We start from the raw sequence: 14,461 nt of genomic DNA, 5'->3' as shown, positions 1-14,461 counted from the left end.
TAAATATATTGAATAATTTTACCACATCATTTGGATAACTGTTCTTTCAATAAATGTTTTAATTTTATTCGGTGACAAAACATTCCAAATCTTAGTGATATATAAACTAATCATTATGAAATTCTGAAATAAAAATAAAAATCTCATTATTTGTAACTATACAAAATTTGTATGTTAGAGATGGCTACATTTGAATAAGGTTTACTTACTCCGCTTGCTTTATTAGTTTAAGTAATCGTAAATATTGTAAAATGGATTGTGATAGTGTCGTAATCTCTCCATGTGTTTCTTAGTCTCAATTATTTTAAAGCAGATACAAAATATATCTGCTCCAAAATAATTGAGACTAAGAAAGAAAATGTCGGCTGTTGCCGAGCCGAAAGTGCTGGAACTATTATAATATGGAGGAAGGAACGCAGAAGACCAGAGAAGGGATACGCGCGTGTTTATATTTATTTGGCAATGACCTTATTTATCTTGTGTATAGGTACACATATTTGCATCATATTATAAAGATGAAAAATAAATTTTATCAACTAAAAACACTTATTAAATTCGTTTTATAAAAAATTAATATTTATTAGGCAGCTTGGTAGCATACAAAAATTGTTACAGTGAATCGTCTTAAATAACTAAATAAATTGTATCTTTTGTCTCTTGGAACAATTTTTCTATTAATTTGATTGTTCCATTAATTCTGACAAATTCAGGTTATTATAAAAACACGGGTGGTACAAGATTAGGCAGAAATTTGTTAAATTGAATTTGAAAAAAACACGCAAGGAAATGCTGTCAGATGATACAAAATTTAAAAGGGTTTAAGAAAATTAATAATATAAGAGCAAAATATGATTAAATTTATGAAACTATATGAGATTGAGTACCTATAACGTTACGTTTCATGTTATTTTTCTTTACAATTATTATTATAATCACTGATGATTCTAAATATTTTCCAAAGCACAAGTCTCTGTGTTCGAGAATCTTTATAGTTTTTAATTTTCTCATTCAAAATAATTATCAACTCATTCAAAGTATTTCTTTTTGTATTTTCAAGAAAGTTCTTTACCTCATTGGTTAAAGCAATAGACGCCGTTTCTTTACTTTTAAAGGTTGACATAATTTCATATTTTCCAGCTTTGCTTTTGCGACCTTTTTTCTTAATAAAAGATTTCAAATAAAACATCCTTTGATAAATACATTTCTGCAAAAAGGTTAAATTCTGCTTGACTTCAACCAAATTATCTGTTTTTACAAAAATATCTTTGAGATATCTATATTTTACTTTAATCTGTTCCACTAAAGAAAACAATATAAATGATATGTATTAATCATCCCAAAAACTTTTTTTACATTAGCATACTCATCGATAACACAGGCCGACAAAATTTAATAAATGGAAAAACCCAGAAACGAGACAGTACGTTCCCAAACATTTTTGGTGCGCTGAAACCGAATCTGACCTCAGAATTGCTCCATCACCCTAGGTTTTTGAGAAATCTTAACCTAAAAGTTCAAAAGACACGATTTTTCACTATATTTCGCGTAGTATTACGTCGTAAACCAATTTTATTTTAAAAAACGAGTAATGCTATCTCAGAGTACTATTCTTACCCTTCAAAACCCTTTTTTTAGATTTAAAAAATCTTTTTTTTCCATCGAGATATCGTAGATTGAATTTGAGTGATTTAGCGATTTCGTTACAGCACGAAATAGTGGCGAATTTCCGAATAAGGAGTTATAGTGTAATTATATGTTTTTTGGGTGACTGAATCCAAATTTAACGTCAGAATGACTTTATAATCTCAATTCCCTTAACCCTAGAGTCCCATAACCCCTGCGACGCTGTAACCCCTGACCACCATAGTCCAAAGTCCTTAACTCTCGAGCCCTTTAACCTGCTGCGGTATAACCCCCGACCGAAACAAAGAGGAACATTATCAAGGTAGATGGAATGAGAGCATGATGGCTGACTATTGCTGGGCTCTACACCGACACGATACATTGACAGATCATCATAGACGCAAATCTCTTAAACGTTCATTTCAAGATAAACGACAGCGTTTTCATAAAAAAAGAAGTGAAAAACTGTAGGGTTGCATATATTCAGATGCAACACTCACAAACTGAATAAATGAGATTTAAAACGCGTAATTGAAAGCTGCGTAGAATACAAGGCTTGGATATTGAAGGGATTGAAATGTAGAGACATACGGTTATACGATAGCAGCTTGAAGTACTGGTTGAGGAAATTCTGGCAAAGGAGTCTGAGGTTGCAGACTTGCAGGGCTCGGGGGTTGAATATAATTTGGAGGCTTGAGGTATTCTGCGTAGCGAATTTCGGTATGAGGGTTGGGGGTTATAGCGTCGCGGTAATAGGCCTCGAGGGTTGAGGAAATTGGGGTGTGAGGGTCGGGGGTTATAGCTTCGCAGGTTAAATGCTCGAGGGTTGAGGAAATTGGGGTATGAGTGTCGGGGGTTATACCGCAGCAGGTTAAAGGGCTCGAGGGTTAAGGAAATTGGGGTATGTCGGTCAGGGGTTACAGCGTCGCAGGTTATGGGGCTCTAGGGTTAAGGGAATTGAGATTATAGAGTCATTCTGACGTTAAATTTGGATTCAGTCACCCAAAAAACATATAATTACACTATAACTCCTTATTCGGAAATTCGCCATTATTTCGTGCTGTAACGAAATCGCTAAATCACTCAAATTCAATCTACGATATATCGATGGAAACAAAAGATTTTTTAAATCTAAAAAAAGGGTTTTGAAGGGTAAGAGTAGTACTTTGAGATAGCATTACTCGCTTTTTAAAATAAAATTTGCTTACGACGTAATACTACGCGAAATATAGTGAAAAATCTTGTTTTTTGAACTTTTTGGTTAGGATTTCTCGAAAACCTAGGGTGATGGAGCAATTCTGAGGTCAGATTCGGTTTCAGCGCACCAAAAACCTTTGGGAACGTACTGTCTGGTTTCTGGGTTTTTTTCCTTGTCGGCTTGTGTAATCAATATTCATGCGAATTTAAAAAGTAAATTGTAGACCTGACATTTGAACAGCTTGTTCTGTTTTTATACGTTTCTGAATTTTCTCCAAAACAGCACGTTTAGGATCTTCTAAATAGTGCTTCTCATCCTCAGGGTCAAACATAAATGTATTTCCAGCGTACGTTTCCATAATGATCTTTTCAATAGGATTCATTTCTCACAATTATATCAACTGCGAATATTATAGCATTTATTTATTTCACTTGCAAATATTTGTCATCATCAAATAATTTCACAACTAAGGATTAAATATTAACATGACTTTTGCATTACTTAAAGGTGATACAAGTTTAGCCTGTGGCACAGTTCATTGACGGAATATAAACAAACGTTATAGGTTAGATAGGCGTTAATTAAATGTGGTACGTTCGGAGCTACAGTTTTAAACAACAGTTACTTTTGCTCACTACCGGTAGTGTTGGTACTAAATAATCGAACTAGATATTTTTAGTGATGTTACTAGAGTTGCGATTCGCGTCCGTATCCGTCCGCATTCATACGTAGCTATGGGACCGGGGTCTTACAGAGAAGAAACGATCACACATGTTTGACATGTCAAGACAACGATTCGAATAAATGTCCAAGATGCTTACAATAGCGCAACAACGTTGACTTTAGGTAGCTAAATATACATTTTTGATTATTTTTTGTTTATTTTTTATTATAATTACAATTTGTTGATTTGCTTGTGTGCGTGCGCATGCACTCACAAGGAAACCCCCCCAACCCGACCTCACCGATTTCAATAATCTTTTGATATGTTATAGTTCATCAAAAAATAAGACATACGTATTTTTTTTATCGGCGGAAAAACACTTTGAGGGGGTGAAAACAACCCTCAAAGTTCACCCCCAAAAATAGATTTTCCAATGTATCTCAGCATCTAATTGATAATTTACGACCAAACAAATTTCATATCACTTCTCATGTGAAAAGCAAACTAGCACATGCAATTCCGACCACAAGGGATGCAACCCTTATTTTTTTTATTTAAAATACTATCTATTTCATGGCTATTTTTATGAAAAAAATTAAAATAACCCGAAAAAAATTGGAAAAAATATTACCCTACATAAAATACAAAAATAAAGTTAATCTAGTCAAGCTTTTTTTCAAACTACCCCCTTAAAGTTGAAAAACCACCCCTAAAAAATTGTTTTCAATACATTACAGGTGGTGTTGATAATTTAGTGTAAAATACGTTAAGCATCATTTATACTGTACAAACACAACTATCTCGTGCAGTTTCGACCACAAGGGTTGCAACCTCTAATTTCTGTCATCGAAATTTTTACCTTCTTTGTACCTATTTTTTAAGAAAAGTTCATAATGAGCTTAAAAAAATTAGAAAAAATATTACCATGGATAGAATAAGAAAAAAAAATTTACTTCTCATTTTTAAAACCACCCCTAATGTTGAAAAACCACCCCCAAAAAATTGTTTCCAATACATTACAGGTCCTGTTGATAATTTACTGTAAAATACGTTGCTCATCACTTATAATGTACAAACACATTTATCTCGTGCAGTTTCGACCACGAGGGTTGCAACCCCTAATTTATGTCATCGAAATTTTTACCTTCTCCATTCCTATTTTTGAAAAAAAGTTCATAATGAGCTTAAAAAAATTGGAAAAAATATTACCGTGGATAGAATAAGAATAAAAAATTTACCTGTTCAAACTTATTTTCAAAACCACCCTCAATGTTGAAATACCATCCTAAAAAAAGTTTCTGACATATCGTTGCAATCTCTTCTAAATCAAATAAGCTATGATTCCATAGCTATTTTGTTGCTCTCTTTTAAATTTTTTACGTTCTATCGTTTATTAATTCTATCAAAAAATAAATAACTTTTATTATATAAAAAAACAAGTCAAGAATAATATAATATTATAAGTATACCTAGAAGATAAGTATAGTTTCTCGGATGCGCAAAAATTTTGGTATATGATTGATAGTATTATCAGAATTTTATTTACGTCCTACTATCAGCGTCTCTGACGATTGTCTGTTATTTTCATGATTGATAAATATGAGTAAGTAATTCTTCATCAGTAGCCAACACCACTTTCTTGTTGTTGGACGTATTGTATCGACTATTGAACTAACAGCATAATAAATAGTAATAAGAATATAAGATTATAAGTACAAATAATAATAAGATACTATTTCGTTAATTCGTATTTCGTAGTACCTGCTACGTAAGTATAACTATAAAATTATTTTTTATATGCAAATAATTTTACGGCTTTTTAATATTTGTTATTAAAAAAATTGAAATTACACTGATTATGAGGATTTATTAATTAATGATGTTTATAATTATTGTTTACTTATTGATTTGTTTATTATTATTGTTTATTAATTAATATGTTTACTTTTTAATTTATTAATTAATTTTTTTCATGAATGTTTTCTATAAGTTTGTTTATCATTATTGTTTACTTATCAATTTGTTTATTTATTTGTTTTTATCCCAATTTGTTTATTTGTTATTCAGTTTATTTCTTATTCCCCAGCGATATCAGGAGAGACCTATACAGAGGAAAAATAAGGAAAAAAAGGGGACGGATGGATGGACGGACGCACGGAGAATTTCGCGCCTTCTGTTTAATATAATAGAAGATATATAAGATATATATATATATTTTTTTTTTATTTCAGATTAAAAAATGAAAATTAACGCTCTGAAAGTTTTAAATTTATTATTAGCTTACTTTCAAACTCTACAAATACCTGAAAGTGAGACAAATTATAAAGAGATTCAATTGTCGGAAAGAATTAAAAGCATTTTAATAGATTCCGTGAATGATTTCAATGAAGTAGATATGATCGTTGAAGATACATTAGATTTTCAAGAAGATTACAAAGATCATGCTGCAAAAATAGTAGAAGATGAAGTTCAACACCATTTTCCTGACGATTTCGAAGCACCCACCGACCATTGTACCAAAGACAATGAAGATGTCAGTTTTGAATATAAGCAAAGAGCCGTAGAATACTGGAGAAGTGGCAAAAAAAAAATTTAAGTGTTGAAAGTGTACGTCAAAAATTTAAGAAAGTTTCATCTGTGAGTCAGTTGAAACGTTGGGCTCATACAGTCAACAAAGGTGGTACTTATAGAGAAAAAATTGCAAGAATTTGTCAGTACACTTTTGATAATTTTAAAGCAGCAGTAGACGCTGGTTACATCATTCATGATTGTGACATACGTCGATGGGCATTGCAAGCTCAAAAGATTATAGGATCAGAAGATGTAAGATTCAAAGCTTCGGATAACTGGCTTTGTAAATTCAAGAAAGCTCATAGAATAGTATCCCGGAAAATAAATAAGTTTATAACCAAGAAAACACTAGAAAGTAATTCAGAACTAACGATTAAAGCAAATACTTTTATTGCTGATGTTAAAGCAGGCATAAGAATAATTGGAATTCATAATGTGTTTAATTCTGATCAGAGCGGATTCCAACTGGAAATGCACTCCGGAAGAACGCTAGCGGTTGAAGGAGAAAAGCAGGTACAGTGTTTAGTACAGTCAGTTTCTTCAACAACCCACAGTTATACTATACAGCCACTCATATCAGCCGCAGGAGAATTAATGTCACCACTCTTTTTAGTTTTGAAGGACTCTAGCGGTGAGTTTACTGTTGAAACCACTTTATTTAGACCCGAAAATGTTTACGTAGAAGCATCTAAATCTGGAAAGTTGACTACAGGTATACATAATCCCATCTAGTTACAATTAATGTCATTATAAATGATTTTACAAATAAGATTTTTGATTTTAGATCTCTTTAAAATATGGCTGCAAAAAGTATATTTCCCTAATGTAGGTTCCAATACGATGCTGTTGCTTGACTCCTGGAGCGGTCATTGTGACAGTGCCATAGAAACTGTAACTCCACGTGATAAAATTATAAATTTTAAAAAAATACCGACTGGCACAACGGGAAAAATTCAGCCACTTGATGTTTTTGGATTTCGCATATGGAAGAACTTTGTCCGCCAATTTTCAGATACCGTAATTTTGATGAATTATGATTTGGATTTACATAAAAGAAACAACATCATTAAACTTCAGTCGTTAGTTTACAATCAATTATCTTCACCAAGATATACTAATCTTTTTAAATATTCCTGGTTCAAGAGTGGTTACCTCACTAAAAAACCAGAAAATTTTGACAATCCTGTTGCTTACAGTTTTGGAGATTCCTGCAATACACATTGTGACATGAAGGATGCAAAAATGTGGCTATTATACGTTGCGGTTGGTGCAAAAAATCATTATGTTTCGAGCACTTCTATGAAGAATATCATTATTGTAAGAAGTATGAACAATAAATCCGTCCTAATTTTTTTGATTGTTTTTAATTGGTAACTGAATGAATTATAGTAACGCATATAAAAATCAATTAAATATATATTACTTGGCAGTTTACAATTTTAGTCACAAGAAAGGAGAAAAACTCAACCAACAAAAACAATGGCAATGCTATCAACCCTCCTAATCACCGAATGGCGATGGTAATAAACCTCCCCCTAATAACCCTCCTAATATCCCCCAATGGCATTGCTTACAACCCCCCATTAACCTCCTAATAACTCCCCCCCCCCAATAAGACCCTCCCCCTAATAACCCCCTAATAACCCCAGTAGTTAGCAGGGTTGATAACGTTGCCATTGTGTTATTCGGTGGGTTGCAAGCATTGCCATAAGGTTGCAAGGGGGCTCAGTTATGTCTTCGGGCTATTAGTGGGGGGCTAACGGCATTTTCATTGGAGGTTTTTAGGGGGTTATTAGGGGGGGTTGTAAGCATTCTGATAGTGTGGGTTAGTGCGGGAAATTGCCATTGGGATATAAGGGGAGTTTTAGAAATTGCTACTGGGTGATGGATCATTTTTCCGGACAGATTCGGAATCGGCGCAACAAAATACTTTGGAAAAACGTTGTCCCAGTTCTGGGTCTTGTTGGGTGATATAATCTTGAATTGGTACATATTTTTCGTATTCTATCCACGGTAATAATTTTTCCAATTTTTTAAGCTCATTATGAACTTTTTTTCAAAAATAGGAATGGAGAAGGTAAAAATTTCGATGACATAAATTAGGGGTTGCAACCCTCGTGGTCGAAACTGCACGAGATAAATGTGTTTGTGCATTATAAGTGATGAGCAACGTATTTTACAGTAAATTATCAACAGGACCTGTAATGTATTGGAAACAATTTTTTGGGGGTGGTTTTTCGAAATTAGGGGTGGTTTTAAAAATGAGAAGTAAATTTTTTTTTCTTATTCTATCCATGGTAATATTTTTTCTAATTTTTTTAAGCTCATTATGAACTTTTCTTCAAAAATAGGTACAAAGAAGGTAAAAATTTCGATGACAGAAATTAGGGGTTGCAACCCTTGTGGTCAAAACTGCACGAGATAGTTGTGTTTGTACAGTATAAATGATACTTAACGTATTTTACACTAAATTATCAACACCACCTGTAATGTATTGAGAACAATTTTTTAGGGGTAGTTTTTCAACTTTAAGGGAGTAGTTTGAAAAAAAGCTTCAATAGATTAACTTTATTTTTGTATTTTATGTAGGGTAATATTTTTTCCAATTTTTTTCGGGTTATTTTAATTTTTTTCATAAAAATAGCCATAAAATAGATAGTATTTTAAATAAAAAAAATAAGGGTTGCATCCCTTGTGGTCGGAATTGCATGTGTTAGTTTGCTTTTCACATGAGAAGTGATATGAAATTTGTTTGGTCGTAAAATATCAATTAGATGCTGAGATACATTGGAAAATCTATTTTTGTGGGTGAACTTTGAGGGTTGTTTTCACCCCCTCAAAGTGTTTTTCCGCCGATAAAAAAAATACGTATGTCTTATTTTTTGATGAACTATAACATATCAAAAGATTATTGAAATCGGTGAGGTCGGGTTGGGGGGTTTCCTTGTCAGTGTCATCTGCTGTGCCTCTCTATAAGCCGTTTAGCTGAGCGCGGCATTCCGCTTCCAGCAACTTGAGAAGTACGTTGCCTCGAGTACAAAAACCTCTCCTTTGTTTTCAGTTTATAAATAAATATCTTTGAGTTTAATACATAACTATTGTGTTTGCCAGTTTTATTAAAACACCTTATCCAACACAATTAAACATAAATTTATTATTAATTATATTTGTTGTGACGGTAAACGTCAAATTAGCGCTGACTATTTAGCTTAATTGCTGCCTGTGAGGGCAGCACCTGCCGGGGGGACAAAATAGGTAACGAAGGAATTCGGCACGCGAGCAGACGGAACGCGCGCGACAGAATTTGAACCAGTGAAGCATAGACCATTGTCGTGTCCGCTCGCTTTCGCTACCGCATCTGCCGATTCACGTGCCCTTATCAATTATACGCCAGCTCAGCAATAACCGAGAGTGCCAGATAGTCGTGACAGCTGCCTCCAAGGAGCCATCCAGCAGCCAGCTTAAGGCCAAGCAGTGTGTGTGTGTGTGAGGTTTCGCCATCGAGGGCGAAACCACTCCATGCGCGCATCCGCGACCCGCGAGCAAAGCAAAACAATATAAAAACTGTTCCGTGCTGTGCGAGTTGTCGCCGTTTTTCTCTGATCACCTGCAAATATAAGGTAAGCTGGCCAGCTTAATTTCGCGATCGCGATCATATGGATAATAATTTGATTCTAACATTCGATGCGTGCATGTAACGGCTCTAATAACAAAGAGCAGCGAGCATACCGGCAAAGCGTGTTGTCGACGAGCGAGCGTTCAGGTAAACAAACGCGCGGGCCGACCTTTTGTAAATTTTGAGGAATAATAAAGGATACCATTCATATTACTAACAAGTGCTTTTCGATCCGCTTTTACCTCATAGCTTCTACTCACTCCCTATTGAATGTAGGTTATTTACACCTTTCTCGATAAGACGAATTACTGGTTGACTGGCGACTATCTTTACATGCTCTCCGTTTCGTATACTGAGCATAATTAATTACGCGCGTCCTTTTAGAGTGTTTACGCGCATAAATTAATTAAACGGTCTTACCCCGTTACATTGTGTGCAGGTGTTTATGTGTGTATAAACGAAGAACGACGCTGGGTAAAAGCACTATATGACACAACGTATAATTTGATTTATCTTATCGCTGATGATTGTGATCTGATAAATAGAAAATAATATAATATGCAACGGTAGTCGATTCGATTAATCGATCCGTTCGCGATTCGTCTACTCGCGAAGTTAGTTCGAACGACTAAGAGAGAGAGAGAGGTCGCGCGAGGTTTTGAAAATAGGCAGTTAAGCCTCAGCTGCTTTCGAAAGAGTATCGTCATTTAGTTTTGCACTGTGTTTCGCCGTTATTTTATAATCGAAAGTTTTCTGGATTTTTCGTGAGTGATTGCAGCATCAAAGCAGCAGCATCACAGCAGCAGCAGCTAAATCGGCAACGATAAAAGCAGAAGATATTTTTGAGAGAGGCAGCGCAGCTGATCCGAGGAGCATCTTTAAATTTCGCTTCAACAATTACGGCTGATCACCGTAATTGCACCGCAGGGTAGGTGCACCTTTCTATTATTCGCGACAAAATTCGCGATGTCGCCGTCGAGCGGTGCGGAAGTGCAACCGCCTGACGCATCATCGCTACATAAGCATTTCAAGTGTCATCCAAATACAAAAGTAGGAGCAGTTGTGTGTTTAGTATGTGGAAATTTCTATCATACGAGTGAAATAGTAGCAAAAATCAATGCAGGAAATGCAATCAAACTAATAAACAGCTCATTCATAATATGCCAGGAGCATCCAAATTTTGCACTAACATCAAACTTGCCATATGGGGACTTAAGTGAACAAGCTAGTGCTTTCATAACACAATTCAAACTTGTAAGTAGAGAACAAATAAAACAGGAAATATTAAATGAGCTTATGAATGAAAAGCAAATTTTAAATGAAAAAGATGATCATATGGATGTAACACAGATCAATGATTTGGATGAATTACAACAATTAAAAGCCGAAAATAACCTATTGAAAGAACTGTACAAAGAAACAAAAGAAAAAAATGAATTGCTCAATGAACTACTAATTAAAGAAAAACAAAATAATAATGCAAATACTAACATTATGAGAAAAACATATGCTGAAACAATTGCACTACCAAAACCTAAGCCCAAAAGAATACCAAGATTAATAATAAAGAAAAAGAGTAATGATAACTTAAACTTAGAAAATCAAGTATCACATTACTTAATTAAAGACAAAAACATACAAACAAAAAGTGTACAAGTTAAAAATACTGACACAATAATTATCAACTGCATGACCGAAGAAAATGTCACAGTGTTAGAAAAAACTTTACAAAAAAAACTACCGGCACTTACTGTTCTAAAAGAAGAAATACGTAAACCGATAGTTAAAGTAGTAGGAATTTCTAAGGCTTTCACAACAAATGTAAAAGATATAGAAACTGATATTAATGCAAGAAATTTTAGTCAATACGAAGAAAAATGCAAAGTAAATCATGTATTTACAAATGAAAAAAATAAAACAGTAACTGCAATAATAGAAGTTCCATCTATTCTATATAAACATATAAAAAACAATAGTAACAAATTATTTATTGGATGTCAAAACTGTAGAGTCTTTGACGTCATCAACGCATATCCGTGTTACAACTGCTCAGGTTTTGGCCACGGCGGCGGAAAGTGTGAAAAAGCAAAAAAAGAGCCAACGTGTTATAAATGTGCTGGCAAGCACCAAGCAAAAATGTGTAGTAGCAGCATACTCCAATGTCCAAACTGCATTTTCCACAATGAAACATATAGTAAAAACTACAACGTAAACCATAGTGCAATCGACAGCGAAATGTGTGAAGTTTTAAAAATGAAAATAAAAAGGTATATTGAAATGACAGATTATCCAATTCAACCAACCTATCAAAGATATTTTGGTAGAATAAACTTTGAAACAAACACCCGCAAGATATATAACCGTCCGAGAATAAATAACAGTTTATCGTTATCATCATTATCTACTCCAAGTCCAACAGGTAATAAAACCAGGAATACTAAATAGTTTTCTGCAATATTACAATATGGATAACAGCTTATATGATATTATATTTGAAAATGAACATAAAACAGATAATATTGATGATCTAAACAAATATATATGTAAAGAAAATAATATCATTCTTTGTATAAACATCAGAAGCCTAAAAAAAATTACAATAAATTACTAGTATTTCTGAAGAACCTCGAAAAAAAACCATGTATAATAGTATGCACAGAAACATGGAATTTAGACAATCATGAAATGTTCAATATTCCAGACTAAAAAATATATTACAATGAAAGTAAAATAAACAAATCAGATGAAGTTGTTTTGTATATGAAAGAAGAAATCACCGAAATTACAGAATTTCTTGAAATAGATAAATTAAAAATATTTAACTCTAATATTACACTAGAAAACAACAAAAATTTGGTGCTGTCTGCAATTTACAGATCTCATGATTTATCTAAATCTGAATTCCTATTGAATCTCAAAGAATTATTGAAAATAAACAAAAAAATAAAAACAATATTTGAATGGGAGACTTTAATTTTGATATATTGAGTGAAGAAATACTAGATCAAGATTTTTTACAAGTACTGCTAGAAAATGGATATTGCCCTGGACTACATACCATAACAAGACCATCCAATATTGATATTAACAAAGGTACATGTATAGATAATTTCTATGTTAGGCTAGGAAAAGTCAAATATAAAACTTACGTCCTCAACGTACCCTTCAATGATCACTACCCAACAATGATGAGTTTAAGGAATAATTATAAATGTACACAAAAAACCAATTTCAAAATAATAAACTATTTTAAACTAAAAAATAAAGCCAAAAGAACTGTTTGGACTGACATACAAATTATAAAAGACCCTAGCTACGAACAAATTAATAGAAAAAATTCAAACATGTATTACGGCATCATCTAATAACAATAAACACAATAAGAATAAAATGAACCCAAGGAGTAATTGGATAACTAAAGCAATAATGATATCATGTGCACACAAAGAAAAACTTTATAATAATTGGAAAAAAGATCCCAATAATGCAACAAAAAGAGAAAAATATAAAAACTATGTAGAAACTTTAAAAAAGACCATAGATCTAGCTAAAGAAAAATATGAAAAAAATCAAATCAAAACAAATCAACACAATCCACGAAAACTATGGAAAATAATCAACAACAAAATTGGGAAGAAAACCAAAAAAAACAATAACATAAATCATCTATTAATAAAATTAAATAAAATTAATAATAAAATTACAAACTCAAACGACATTGCAGAACAAATGAATACATTTTTCAGTACAGTAGGCAAACAGATATGTGATAATATTAGACAACCAATAAATAGTAACATTACTCTACCATCTATGAACAACAACAGTATTTTTCTACATTTAACAAATAGAATAGAAGTTCAACAAATAATAAGGAAAATGGGCAACAAAAATGGAGGATCTGACGGCATCAACACTCAGGTACTAAAGATGATAATAAACCATATAAGTGATCCGTTGACCTATATCTTTAATTTATGCTTACAACAAGAAATATGGCCTGACGAATTAAAAAGTGCTGAAATTATTCCTATCCACAAAACTAAAGAGAAGTATCTACCAACAAACTATAGACCTATATCTTTAATATCAAATATCGCCAAAATTTTTGAAAAATTAATACAAATCAGAATTACAAGTTTTTTCAACAAACATAATTTATTTTCTAATAAATAATTTGGTTTTAGAAAAGGTCTTAGCACCAAAAATGCCCTATACTACCAAACCAACTCAATATACAATCAACTAGACAAAAGTAAATCAATAGCAGCAACTTTCTTGGATCTAGCGAAAGCTTTTGACACTGTGGACCACAAAATTCTACTTAAAAAACTCTATAGATATGGAATTAGAGGTAGTGCGTATGAACTTATCAAAAGCTATCTAAGTAATAGGAAACAAAGAGTTAAAATTAATGGTGAATATAGTCAATATCAACACGTCAACATTGGCGTACCACAAGGTACAATATTGGGACCTTTATTTTTCATAATCTACATTAATGATATGTTACAATTGCTACCAAATGATAATGTGTTGGCTTTTGCTGATGACATGGTAATTATCGTGAAAGGTGAAACATGGCATGAAGTCGAAAGAAATATGAACTTCTACTTAAACAAAATATCCATTTGGCTAGCATTGAATAAACTGTCACTAAACATTGACAAAACAGTATACATGGCATTTGGAAATAACTGCAATAGCAACTCAACATATCTACATATAAATATAAAGGGTGCATCCATTCGAAAAGTTGATAACACTAAGTACCTTGGAGTGCATTTCG

This window comes from Phymastichus coffea, unplaced genomic scaffold (genome assembly GCF_024137745.1).
Source record: "Phymastichus coffea isolate CEN01 unplaced genomic scaffold, Cenicafe_Pcof_1.1 PCOF00001, whole genome shotgun sequence".
Taxonomy (NCBI): Eukaryota; Metazoa; Arthropoda; class Insecta; order Hymenoptera; family Eulophidae; genus Phymastichus; species Phymastichus coffea.
The sequence above is the reverse complement of the archived record's forward strand: the minus strand, read 5'-3'. Positions refer to the sequence as shown.